This window comes from Mastigoproctus giganteus, chromosome 1 (genome assembly GCF_048544385.1).
Source record: "Mastigoproctus giganteus isolate SK-2022 chromosome 1, ASM4854438v1, whole genome shotgun sequence".
NCBI classification, from domain to species: domain Eukaryota; kingdom Metazoa; phylum Arthropoda; class Arachnida; order Uropygi; family Thelyphonidae; genus Mastigoproctus; species Mastigoproctus giganteus.
The window spans coordinates 205,100,727-205,115,145 of record NC_143575.1 but is presented as its reverse complement, the minus strand read 5'-3'; the positions used below and the strand labels follow the sequence as shown (position 1 = coordinate 205,115,145).

The 14,419-nt window shown below is 42.2% G+C and overlaps 1 protein-coding gene and 1 non-coding gene across 3 annotated transcripts in view; both read left to right on the top strand.

Moving 5' to 3' along the window:
- LOC150091463 (metabotropic glutamate receptor 5-like) overlaps positions 1-14,419 on the top strand; it is a 151,368-nt gene that overhangs the window by 38,593 nt on the left and 98,356 nt on the right. The gene's annotated exons all lie outside the window — the stretch shown is intronic.
- TRNAT-CGU (transfer RNA threonine (anticodon CGU)) lies at positions 8,933-9,005 on the top strand. The gene has a single exon. It is a non-coding gene; the product is annotated as a tRNA-Thr (tRNA).

The following is a 14,419-nucleotide window of genomic DNA, read 5'->3' as shown; positions in this document are numbered from 1 at the left end:
GACTACTTGGAATTGGGGACACGGACTTAGCTCGTGAGTTGTTTACAAGTAGACGGGTGATTTAATTCTCAATGGATTCGATCAGACTGGTTTAATTGGGATCTGCCTCTTTTCTGACGGATCCCTGAAAGTCTAAGAATTTCGTGAGAAAAGAAGGAATTGATTCGTCCTTTTTTGTGGAGAATATTTTTCTGATACTCAAGGGAGGAATCCAGGATAAGACGAAGGACATAAATAGAAGATGGACAGATTTGTGTCAGAGTTTATGATCAAACAGAGGGCAAGAATTAATCAGCAACGGATGGTTCATTTCAGCTGTCAGTTAGATTGAGTGGACGAATTCTGGCTGGAGAAGATGAAGAAATTTCGAGGATTAGATGTCCGAAGAACTGAAAAACATCACCTGAGATTTGCGTATGATCAGGAGAAGAGTTAATTCAAGGAGGATACCTGCTAAGTGCATAGGGACCAATTGATAAGCACCTGCTACCTATATTTGTATTCACTGGGTAGTTGACGCTCCATTTAACCATTTTCTTTCCAAGGAAAAGCAGCTCCCACCATCTTTCTCTATTATTAATTGAAGATGTAGGAAGCGTAATCTTTCATCTATCTCTTTATCCTTAGAGGATAAAGGCGTAATCTTTTAAGGGCTATATTATCGTTTTCCTCTGATCCTTCGCTTCTACCAACGCTACTCGTTCTTTGTATAACGTCTGACCTCTCGTGCCGCCTCAGACGTTTTCACAGACAAAGGAGACCGAGCAACACCTTTCGCGAACAATGAGGTTTGACAGAAAGTGTGATACGTCTGCTGGATGTAGGGAGAGTTAATCTGTCCAGACTGTTAAACCCCTACCCCACCCTCCCTTCCCGATCGGGAAGCGACCAATGGAGTTAATTTGTTCCGCATTCGGCGAAAGTGGCGGTCTGGAGAAGTCTTTTACTTCATTACCACAAGTTCGCGGGGACGACTAATGACATCCTTCCCCACTACCGCTTCCAGTTCGCTCGTGTCCCTCCCACTAAAGACGAACACTTTCGGAGAGCGCTGAACGGATTACGGTAGGACAGCGGAGAAAGAAAAAGACCACCCGAAACAGAAATAAATGTCCCACAATCCATTCGATCTTTCAAAGGTCATTAGAAGGTCATTGTAAACACGACATTCATTACAACTCCCCGTCTCTCTTCTACATCAACGCTGTCTATCTGCACGATTATTACTTCATTTTGGTGTAGATTCTGGTTAGTCTTTAATCGAGGGCCAACAAGTAGTGGTAACGAGGCCGTTCACAATAAAGCGAGTTTTATTTTAAAGATTGTTTATTAATCAAGGAATCGAAACTTGACCCGCATCAATAGATGAATATTACCAGGAATATCCCGCAAAGAGAGCGTTCGCCTTGCTGCTTTAAAGCCATCTTTCCATGGAAACGACGAAAAGAATGTCTGGCTGACCACTGCATGCCTCACCAATAATCGTAGAGGTCCATACCACAAAGCGATTATCATTTCGACTGAATATTCCAGTGACTACGATGCGATTAACGTTCCGACTGAATATTCCAGGGAACTGCTACTAGCTGAAAATCACTAACTAATGCTAATGCTTTTATTATTGCATCCAGATGCATCTTCTTCTATAGAGTGAAATTGCTGATGAGTTCGTATGTGGGCGTAAAATAAAGTAGGAATCTCGGGGGTGGATTCTAAATAACCTACTCCTACGAGGTGTTTATAATTCGTAGGAGTTTCTGGTAGTAGTAGAAAGGTAGTTTTTGTAATAGATAGGTTACAAAAATCAAAGAATGGCATGTAAACTTTAAACAAAATGGTATCCTATAGGGATATAAAGATGATCTGAACGAGATTAACAACCATTGCTGGTCGTTTGTAGGCAAACAGAAGATCTTTGGCATTACGAATGCAATATTTACAGTCGGGTCTACCGAGATTTTAAATCATTTAATATTACTGAAGACAGGGATGCAGTTTCGCCTCTGGATGTGAAGAGATGTTTGATGGGGCTGTTTCAGTTCATCTTATCGATCTTCCACAAGGAGCTAACGTTAGAACAAGACCCGTTGATTGGAAATATGCTAAGGCACACAGGGGAGGGCCCTAATAAAATAGAAAATTATAAAGTTGTTGCTCACGTTGGCAATTTCATTGCAATAACGGAGAATTTAATTAGAAATGGAGTATCAATTCATGTCTGCATATACTGCCTTACCACTTTATTAGAGAAGCCAGCAATCCAACGTACGTGCACCTCTCGTTGTAAGCAATAGTGGGTCACATGGGGTTTCTACAAGAACTTTATCGATTCGGTGGGGTTATTAAAGGTGCACCGTGGGAAAGGCACACGATATTGGCGACTACACGACAGGATTGGTCCTAGGAAGGTCAAAATTTCTTGCGTCATTGGAACCCAGTTCGTTTCAACTTGGTGGAAAGACTGCGATCGTAATTACTGTAGGATCCTCAATGGGCGCTTTAGAGGGTAATCTTATATACTAATCTTTACTGGAGTTACTGTGGATTAATTGTTGAACAGCAAAATATCACAACGATGATCTGTAATCCAACATACTGTTAGCATTGTCACAACAGTTGTATATTACAGGAAAAATTAATAAATAAATAAAATAAAACAGTTAATCGCGACCCTGTAATGGTAAACACCACCATTATTGTGCTTTGGCCAGAATTAATGTCCTTCAGGTTTGCCGCTAAAGGTCGATCTGCAATATCTCTAATATTTTGGTAGGGCAGTGTATTTACTAGTGGTTTTTCGGAACTTTGAAGAGACGACATACTTCTGATGTGGTTATCTGTAATGGTGACTAGACCTTCGTGACTAGTAAAGTGGTTTCTTCACTTTTCAAGCATTTTGGAGAGGTCTGGGTTCGAGTCCATTTCGTGAAGATGTAGCCACTATCGTGTGACGATTCAGTATGGGATGTTGTATACAGCGACTTTTCACTATTGAAGAAGACATTTTTAATCTAAAAAGTCTGTCACCTTACTTTCCAAACAGCCCTCCCAAAACTGTTTGTAATAATCTGACCTGGAACCAGCAGAATCGGTGTGAGATGAACTGATAAAAAAAGGTAACAAGGGCTCGTACAGTTACATATTCAAGTAACTGGAAGAGCAAACAGAATTTGGAGAATTGGTCCAGTCAACACTTGAGGAAACAGTCCCACGAGGAGGCCCAACACCACATTAAAATGTGATCTGTATACGTTGCTTTCGTTTAATGAACATCCCCAATACTTTTGGGAACGTAGTGTACTATAAATGTCTTCATTAAATGAAATACGTAGGTACTGAAGTAAACAGAGAAGAAGAATATAAATATTGCGTGAACTTCACTGGATCATGTTAGATTCAATTATCCACGTGGATATTTTTAGAAGTATCCAGTTCCGTTAGATTATTTTCTTCATTAAAGACCACACATCGTATATCCGATTGGAACAGAACTTGGTGAGCTTCAAGGGAGGAGCATCCTTATGTACTTTAAATCCAATTAGTCAGTAGAAGCATCCTCGATGTCCGATTGCCAAAAAACACCACCATTGGTATAACTGATGACAGCTTCCAACACACACGTAGCCTTCTTTTGCCATCCGGCCCCATTTGAATTGAGCCATACTTTTTGAATAAACTGCAATTGTGGAGTGGAGATCCTCCTCCTCCCACCATTAAATATTCCTCGATGGAAAAATTAATATTAATTAGCGAAATAACGGAGTCACCGCGCTCTGTTCATTATTTACTTCTAATTGTGGTGCAGTGCCGTCCCTTCTCTCGTGCGGCGCGAGCAGTCGATCATAATTAGCGGATATTAATCGCCATTGCGTACGATACATCACTGCAACCGCCTCTCACAGAAGTAACGTGGAGTTGCTGATCTTCTGTAGCGTGGAGGATTCAGTGATTCGATAGAAGAGCGAATTTTGTCACACGATTTGCTTCAGCCATAAGCGAAGTCTATACGTACTCGATGGCGTCACAAGAACACGTGACATTTAAAAAGCTGCTTTCAACAACTCCGGATTCATATTTTGATTTGTCGATGACTAGCTGGCCTCGGTTTCAATTTTAACTAGGCAAAGACCAAGTACACTACACAAGATGGAAGCAATTTTTTTACTAACACTCTTCTTGATAATTATGGACTAAAATGGGCGACTTCAACCCGACTCCTATAGACTGGAGATCGTGGACTGGCAAGATGGCATTGAGGTAACAGATATTTGAGCCATTTGGATGAGAGTAAGTAGAGGGAGAAAGTACAAGGAGCTCTAATATCCTCGACCCTGTTCTCTCTAAGGATCCAAACTGCATTCAAAACCTGACAGTGTTGGAACCAACAGCAGATAATGACCACAATGTAGAAGTCAAAGAGGTTTTTGTGGGCTGAAATATTTCTTGGGCTCTAATTGAATAGGCAGCTATAAGCTGCTGGACACTGGTTCATTATGAGAAGTATTCAAAGGATTTATCCTGTGGGCTACCAGTGCATTTGTTTCAGTGGAGACGTTTCACAGAAAAGAAACATGCCCAAGATGATCGCAAAAGAGATGGCGGGTTTCATTGAGAAAAAGAAAAATGGCGGAATAGTTACACAGGATCTTTACGGTTTTTAAGATAAAGCGAACAATCCCGATTAGGAATAGGAGCCTTATCTTGCCACCAACGATTTTTTTTTTTCACATTTTTCGTTTCTTCTTTACTAAACAGAAGACTGTGGGATGGTTATTCCCAAAAGTACAGAAGACGCTGTACTTTTGGGAATAACCTTCATTATAAGAGATAATGCTACACTTTTTAGGTGAGGTTAATTTAATCGATGGAAGAAAACAAACAATCGGAATCAGCCAATCTACACATCTATAAAAATAAATAAATAAGATGCAATCACAGTCAAAGCTGGCACGAGCCCCTGACAACCTTCAGATGACATCAGAAAATGTATTTTGTATTCCACTGTGTGAGGAAATATTCCACGATTATTTTAACAATCTGCTCATGTAGTTGAGGATTCTAAGACCGCGATCATTGGCATGCTTTCATATACACTGAGTGACCACCTACCTAATACAGTGTTGCGCCACCATTCGCACAGACAACAGCCTAGGCATTGAGTCCTCTAGATGTCTGAAGAAATCCATAGGGATTTGCAGCTAAGCTGCCTGCAAGGCTTTCCACAGTGTCTGAATAGATGACGGTTGTGTGTCCACATGCCTCACTTCCCGTTCCAAAAGATTCCACAGGGGTTCAAATTAAGGTCAGGCGAATTTGGACGCCAATCAGGATGGGCGATATCTTCATTGTGTTCCTCAAACACTGTGCGGGCTCCGATGACACGACGCATTATCGTCTTGGAAGATTCCGTTTCCATCCGGGAAAACTGCAACATGGAAGAGTGCACATGGTCTCCTAGAGCCTAAGAACTGCTGGTAGACTTCACCAGTAGAACATTGGTCCATACGTACCAGGGGTCCTAGTTCTTACTACCAAAACATTTCCCATATTAAGCAACCACCGCTACATGACTGGATATTGAGCACCCTGCACGATGGATCCATGGACTCGTGTTGCTGGTGATACACGTGAAGCTGTCCGTCGGTGTTTCATCAGATATTTTGACTCGTCCGACCACACACTCGTTTACAGTCCTCCAGTGTCCAACCAGCGGGTTGTTGACACCACAGCACTCGCCTCGACAATTATCAAGTGAGGAGAGGGTAGGGTGTCTCTTGTGTCGTCTGAGTGTGCGGCGCATAGTCATTTGGGATATTGTCTTTGCATTCCCCACATTGTATTGCGATCAACTGTCGCAAAGTGACCTGACATTGAGCTCCCGCAACGCACTGCACCCTTCGATAACCACGAACATCCACCTTGCGTAATCCTACACAGTTCTGCCGGTGGGAAGTGGTTTGATCCGTTCCACACCATTCCTTGTACGCATTAACCGCAGTGGGCTGTGAGCAACTTACAAGACTCGCTGTTTCCGATATGAAATGACCCAACGCAAGAGCTCCAACAATCACGCCCTTTTCAAACTACGTGGTATCTTTACTTTGTCCCATAACTGCTATTTGATCACTGACTTGCACGACCAGATGCAAATTGCCACTGCTCTACCACATGAAGTAGCTGCGAATTTTATACTGCGGCTTAGTCCATTATGGATGGGGGTGGTTATAATTCAACTCTTACTGAGTATAAATAATTCCCGTATTTTTATTATTGCGTATTTTGGCTGATTTCCTGTTCTTCGGGAAAAACTCAAATGAAGGGTCGGCGCATTGAAAAAGCGTACAATATTTTAATGAAACATCCGACAGAAAAGAAAACAAAAAGCGCTCGTGCTTTAAATAGAAATAACGTGAGAAATCCCATTTCCCCTAAGTGGCCCAGATGCCAATGATGACAACCAGGCGGCACTGGTGTCTTCCACACGCAATACTTGGCATCGGTGGAAAAGGGAAACTTCTCCGCGGCATCCAAGGCGTGTGATGTGTTAGGACAGAAATGTTTTCGCTCGGTGTCTTTTATTTTCTCTCTCCGATTCCATTTCGCTGCTCGTAGATCCATTCGGCGGCCACACACAGACGGGGGCATCTCCTTTTAATGGCCCTCGCAGTCGCCACCTCATTTTTCTTGACGCCCTTCGCCACGTTTTAGCTCCTCCGGTGGGTCCTGACAACTGATGAGCCCGATGCACGGTCGTGGACCGAACTGTCGCATCCGTAAATCTCCCTGACTGATAAATGTCGTCCGTAAGGCGAGAGAGAACTCTCATTTGCCGTAATGTCACGATCCGGTGGGGACGAACCGAAATTGTCATCTGCTTAAGACTGTCGGCACGAGGTTGGAGAAAGGGGGAGGGGGAGGACACAGATGGACGTTTGCTGAAGTGGAAGAGGGAGGGAGGGAGGGAGGAGAAATGTTCTTTGGCTCGCCCGCTCTGTAAACTTCGGAGAGAGTTTTTCCTACTTCGACCCCGTGACCTTTGACCCTTCGAGAAAGTTTTTCTTCCGCATTGCGTCACGCAGCGAAACACGAGCGTGTAAGTTTGATAGACGAAAGTAGGATGGGAATAAAAACGAGAGCGAGAAGGAAGTAGGGAAAGTTTGTTGCACGTGACCAGTTTCTCACGACTTCGATGGTGACTGTTCTTGATTAAATCGATTATTCAGTCACACCCGCACGTTTTAAACGCTCGGGTGAAATAAATAAACGGACAGATAGTTAAAATATTAATAATTTGACCGCAGATAAGTGTCAGAACGCCTAATGATGTTTGTAGGGCGAAGTCCAAATGTGAACGGAGTTCCCGGTAGAAAACCTTACCCTAATGGATTTAGTGAGAAACTGAACAAATCCGTTTTGGACAAAACGGAAAGAAAGAGAAGGAGAAAGAGAACAATATACATTTTTTTTATGGAAGATTTTTAAAATAATGATTTTAAAATTTAAACTTAAAATTTAAATATTAAAATCTAGAAGCAAAAAATTTCTAGTCTTCAACACTTAAAACCCTCTCTCACTTCGATTTATTTTTATTTGTCCAGTTTGCCTCGAAGAGTTACTTAAAAGGGGAAACCAACTCCCCCCTTCCCTCCCCCGTATCTTCGACTTTAAAATGAACTTGTCCGCTGCTTAACCTTCCGTTTACGTCGATCTCTCAACTTATAGGTCTGGCGACTCCTACATATCTGCGCGAGATAAGAGAAAGTTAAGTACCCGTATCCCCCTCCCCTCCCCTCCTCTTCTCTTCCTCCCCCACCCAGACGTCACGGCAGGTGGCAGCGTACGGTTTTTAACAATGGAAGATCCGCGGGTTTAGTGTTCGGTCCCCAGGCGCAGGTCTTAACTAAGATAGATTGCCGCTCCCTGCAGAAGGCTTAGCCGTGAGCCGGGGCAGCGCAAAGTAAAACTTAGACGGGGATATTTCGCAAGATGTACTCCGGCGGACCCGCTCCCCACAATTTATGCGACCCTCGTACACTTTTATTGCGCGAACACCCCCCCCCCTTTGACAGAAAACAAAAAAAGAGGGCAACGTACAATCGTAGTTTTAGAACCAGCAGCAGCAGCGCCATCTAGCGTGTACTGGAAGACTCGGAGGTGACTGCGAGTGATTTATCTTAGCCCGGAGAGTCCGAAAATATCTCATCATCCAACGAGCCTCTTCGCCGCCTTTTCGTACATCTATTCGCGTGTATCAGTCGGCACGCGCATCATCGGAACTCCAATCGTAGCTGACCTCGGCGGCCCATCGGAGTAGGATTTCGTCTCCGCTCTTTTCTGGGTTGATTAAGTATTGCCGCGTTCTTAGCGATAGTAATACAAAGCTTTTCTTTTCTCTCTCTCTCTCCTTGCGTAGTGATAAGAATGAGGTACATTCGTCTGTCTGACTTCTTGTAGGCGGCACGAGCTTATTCTTAACACCTTTACAAATCCTTACATCTTAAGGAACAATGAAGTTCTTTCCACCATTTTGTAAGGTACTTAAGATAACAGTCCTTCAATCCCATAATTCCCCACACAGAATGTCTTCCAAGAGCTTTGTTTGACTTTTGAAACTTCCTTCAGGGGCTACCGAGTGACGGTAGCATCCTCAAAAGTCCCAAAATAACCGTACTCGCCTTTGTGACAACGCAATTGCCCACAGTTACCATAGCAACGTCTACAAAAGTCGGTTCGAACCCCTTACAACGTGAAAGTTGTTTTTTTTTTTAAATGGCCTGAGATGGTCTCAAGTTCTCCCACCCATTCCTGAATTTAACCGATTTTCCCTCTTCCTACAGAGAAACAAGCTTTGGAACACACGCAACTATAAAATGCAAACGTTCATAAGATTGTATTCGGTACATTACGTAGGGACGATGGATTCATCGTGTCAGCCACCATAGCTCAGTGGTTAGAGCACTGGTCTCGTAAACCAGGGGTCGTGAGTTCGAACCTCACTGGTGGTTTTTGTCTTCTTTCATTCATTTATTTTAATTAAAAATGTAATGAAGGTGGGACACGTGATTACGCGTTATTTCTTCTAAAATAAATATTTGTTCGACCAAGCAATTGCGCCAGAGCAGCTTGCACAAATGGCTCCTGTAAAAGGAGAATTTTGTTTTTACAACTTTGCAATGACAGAGGAGCTTAAGTGTCCACGCTGCATCCTGTTTTTTAATCAACTGATTTCTTGTCTTTGTCAGCCATCATCGATGGGAAAGATTACCAGCCATCATCTTATACAACGAACAAAAAAATATATTTGGACGTCAAATAAAATAATTGAAAATAAAAGTAGATTCAATCTAACTTTTAACTTGAAATAAATGGTAATTTCTCCTCCAGCCGTTGCAGTGGAGGAATTTAATTAACACGCGACATTCGGGGTATTATTTAGGATATATGTGTGTATTATACTCATGCGCAAGGTTACTCGAATCCATAGTACTCTTCTAGAACTCCTGCACAATTTGACTTTTCGGAAATACAAAAGAAGGGAGGTCGTTCCAAAGAATAAAAGGAACGAATGAGGAAGAGGGAAAGATAGTTTGGACGAACTGTAAGTAGACGAATGCTAATTGAAGTAAGTATTTGGACTTAACTGCCCTCTTTTGGATAGAACAGAACTTAAGAGAGGGTGGTGGACTGCCACGGAGGAGCAAACAATATTTTATGGTAGGGTGGATCGATTTGTACAGCAATTCTTCAGAAGAAAGTCGAGAGCGAAAGAGAAGACCTAGTTTTTTTCGATGGTGAGAATGCAGTGTTTATGTCCATAAAGGTCAGAGGTTAGGGTCGTTCCAATTCCGGAAACGGCGATGGATATTTGAGAAGCTGAAGTTGTTTGTGCAAAGCACGGTTTGTTTGTTTAACTGGAATGTGGAATTTGGTGCGCTTTGTGGGTTAAGCTATGGTCAGCATTTGCAGATGCCCTCGTGGGTGGCGTAGTTGGTAGAATCGCCGTCCTCCCCACACTGGGTGGAAAAGACCCGAGTCCGAGTTTCGTCAATGACGCGAGGAATTTTGATGGGCCTTTTTCACAACGTGGCTGAGTTAGTCGGTCTCAGGCGAAGGTAGCATGGTTTTACTCCTAGGAACTCGGGTGTTTCGTCCAGCGAACAGAAAATCAATCACAGACGAACGCACGTAATTTACAGGCATTAGACACTGAGCAATATGGCCTTAGTCGGTGATGCTGCTAAGACCCTACTAAAACAACAAGAATTAATTAATTAATTAATATACATGGAGAATTCCAGAACCAGTTAAGAAGCCAGAAGATTGAATTTTATTAACCATCATGGATAGGAAGCAACCAGAAAGAAAATTGACTTCCCAATTGCAAAACCCAGAAGGCAGACCATAAGATGGAAGCCAAACACGATCGAAAGTCTTAGAAATTACTAGAGTTTGAATCTTGACAAACGTTTACATGGAATTGACGAAATCATTCATCAGATGGAAAGTTTCGAAATAGTTTAAAAGTTGGCGAGTGATGGATTTCTCCGTGACTTTGGAAAGAATGGAGGTAAGAACTGGCTGGATGTGAGCAAATTTTGATGCAGAAGGAAAAACTATAAAAACGTCGACACAGAACAGGAGCAAGTTCAAGGTCAGCAGGTTTAGAGAATAAATGTAAATATTCTATCAGGGCCCGATGCTAAATAATGTTGGCATCAAGACCGTTCAGAATTCTAATTTCTTTATATCAGGAAAGCCGAAGGAGAAATCGAGTGGAATGTGCGCATGGTATCAAAAGATTTACCAAGGACATCGATGCAAGATTTAGAGGAAAAGTAAGATACTAAAGATTTCTATTGGATCCTCTTTACGTTCTGCTGGTTCTGTTCCATCCTCTGCTGAAGATACACCAGAACCAGCAGAATGAAATATGGGCGGAAGTATGGATGGATGGACAGAAGTTGAGCAAGCAGTTCTGGCAAAAGACCAGAAGGCTCCACACTATATTTGTACAAGAATTCCTACATTTAGCCTGTCAAAATCGAATTTCGGCACTGATTATCAACTTCTATTGATTGTTGCGAGCTTTTGTATAGACAGAAACAACAGATGAATTTGACACAATGAGGTAGAGAGATTTTAAGCCAGAGAAGATCAAAGAGAGGAGATTCCAAATTGCCAAGTAGTCTCTGACAGGGAATATCAGAACGGACATATGCACAAGTACCACCTTTGAGGCAAAAGAAATCATACAGCGAATAATTTGGGCAACTGAGATGAGCAGTAGTTGAATCAACCGATAACCGAGATTTTGTGAGAAAAAGTACATGGGGTTTGGCAGACTGCAAGTGGAAATGGACATCGTTGAGACTGAAACTGAGACCGCGTATATGGGCGAATTTAAGTAGTTTTTGAGAGGTTTAGATCTTTTCCCCATTTGGTTTCTGATGCACTGAGTAGATGAAGTAAAAGTGGAGGGAGGGCTTGGACAAATTAATGAACTTTTTGAATAAGGAGATACAGCAAGAATATACCCAACTCCTTCCAAATACCTCCTGCATACACGCCACTTGGACTCTGTCCGGTCACTGGCTGGCATAGTACAGGCAGCGGGATTTTACACTAAATGATCCGGATGCCTCCTATTATAGAGTTACCAATAGATTCGGTCCGGTGACTATCTAGCGGCCGGCCTACTGAAACAGTTTTAAACTTGAACCCTCGAAATGTTAGGAAGATTGGATCTCGCCTTGATGCCAATCATAACCTCAAACATCGCTCATACTGCATGCTGAAAGAGATAGGGGTTGCCAGAGCTTTTCTCCAGCCCCACCTTATGCTTATTGGGTTTTACTGTTTCAAGCCTCTAATAAGCAAAAACGTGATATTGAAGCAGACGATAAGAGTCACTACCACCTGAAAATAGATCTACCACTTTTTTTTTTGTATTTGTCGGATTCAGCAGTAAGTACAAAGAAAGTTTGTTCTTCACGCTGTCTGTGCACAGCGGTTATAATCACCGTCCTCCCCACAACAAGTGGAAACGGCCCAGGTTCGAATCCCGTCGATGACACCAGCAACATTTATGAACTTTTTTTAACTCCAGGCTGACTCAAGCAAGTTTAGAAGACCTTTATGTCAAACATGATCGAAAGCCTGTGAGATGTCAAGAGCAACTGCTTGAGTTTCACCAAGCTCTTCCATTGAATTTTGCCACAAATGGGTATCATAAGCCAGAATATCACCAATGGACTGAAATTGAAGAAATCCATATTGCTGATCATTGATCGGATGGAAGGTTTCTAGGTAGTTTAAGAGTTGGTGGTTAATTGATTTCTCCATTACTTTAGAAAGAGTAGAAGTAATTGCAATGGGACGATAATTGGATGGAAGCGAAGGATAGCTTATGAGTGTTCTTGGATCGTGAAAATTTCATTATTATTATTTTTTTTTTCATAGTAACTTTTGTCAGAAAAAAAAAATGGTTTGTGTAGCTGTTCTTCGTAAAGAGAACACGGGTGCACAGTGGAAACGGGGGTAGGCTGTTGATATGGAATTTGATTCGAAGTCCCTTGAGAATATTCTAAATAAGTCCCGAAGGTTTGAAAAGGATGGGAAATTCAGTTCAATATACACCAGCGTTTCTGTGGAAAGGAAACTGCTCGGAAGCCATGGAATCAAAATTGAGTTTGAAACTTCAGAGATCAATGGGACATGCCCGAAAAATACTGATTTGTATACGTGTCCGTTTTTAATATAATTTGGGGAGTTTGGGGGAAGGGGCTGGGCGCGTCTTTCTAATAGATCCAAATATGAAATTTCATGCAAATAAGTTATCACGCAGACAGACATGATGTAGCTAATAGGCAATTTACGCATTTGTGGACGCTCTAAAAAAAATAACATGGTGCTAAATGTGAGGGGAAACTCCATGCGATTTTTGCCAGGAATCCTTTGAAGGTCAAGCAGAATGAGCAGGAGCATTGACATCATGGAGGAAACCGCTCGGCAGCGCATTGTTTCTTGAAACTTCATCTTATCTTCTCGTACACAGTGGAATTTCTTTGTAGAAATATCGATTTACGGTTTGCTCCTGTGGGACGAATCCCTCATGAACAGTTCCGGTAGTATCGAAAAAACGCTATCCGCACGCTCTTCATATTTGAACTACCACACCACCCTTCTTTGGACGCAGTAATTTCGGACTCTTCAGTCGTGAAGCCTGTTGGCTTGCTTCAGGATCGAACCCGTAATTCCTTCTTTCGTCAACTGGCATGACCTCAGTCTGGGTGCATCATCCCGGAGCTATTCCTGAAACAGACGAGGCCCGAATCTCAATTCTTTCATTCACACTTTCGACTCTAAAAACATTGGCATGTTCGAATTCTGTTCAGTTTCCTTTTCAAGAGCAAGTTTTATTTTACTGCAGCTTATCAGGAAAAGAAGATCAACCATATGTTCGATCATCGAGCTTTTTAAAATTATTAGGTGGATGAAAAACAAACGCAAACAGAGCTTTCATTACATTAAGCCTAAACCACTGCTAGATTGTCCAGAAAGAATCTTTGGAATACGTCAAGACTACTTCACTGTTGCATTTCTTAAACGGGCCATCCCTTCAGGTGTGTAATCTCTATAACAAATCGCCGGATTCTTTGCAAGAAGTCACCTGCAATTTCCCCAAATAGCAAACATATTTCGCATCGTAAATAAACACACCTCATTGGGTTCTAATTCACTATTTCTTCTCCCCTCCACGTCTTTCTCCGAGCAATTTTTCTTCGTTATTTCCCATAGAATGATCCCTCTCAACAAATCCTTTGCTCGGGGAAAAGAACCAGACGCTGCCCGACCCTATCTTCGACTCAATAGTCGAACATCCATCAGGCATCGCTTATTGATGGCCACATCACTCATCGTTCTCGAAAAGAAAAGACGCGTCCTCATAAATCAAACAGCCCTGGCAAAACTCTATTCACTTCTTCGAGAACTTCCAAGTTCCAGCATCGAAATTTTTCGCCAGTCAGGCACATCAAAACAAGAGGAAGTCAGCTAATCATTAAAAATAGAAAACAGAAGGAAAGGAAATATTTTAAAACAGAATCTAAATCCCACCTTCTGCGTTAATCCTCTTTTTCTCAAAGCTAATGCGTTCCCATTCAGATGAAACGCCTTTTTTGCCACTTTGCTCGTTAATTGGGTTACCTTGAGAATGAAAAGGAAGGTAGAAGAAGAAGAAGAAAAAAGATGACAAGTATCATTAACGCTTTAGACCGTTGCCTTGGAAACGCTGCATTGGTCACGGATGTAGGCGAGAAATGGAGGGTAATAAGTACTAGAGTGCGAAAAAAAAAAGTGTCATTTAAAGGTATAAAAGGCACGGTAGGCTCTCCTCTTGCAAGTGCCAACAAAGGAAGGA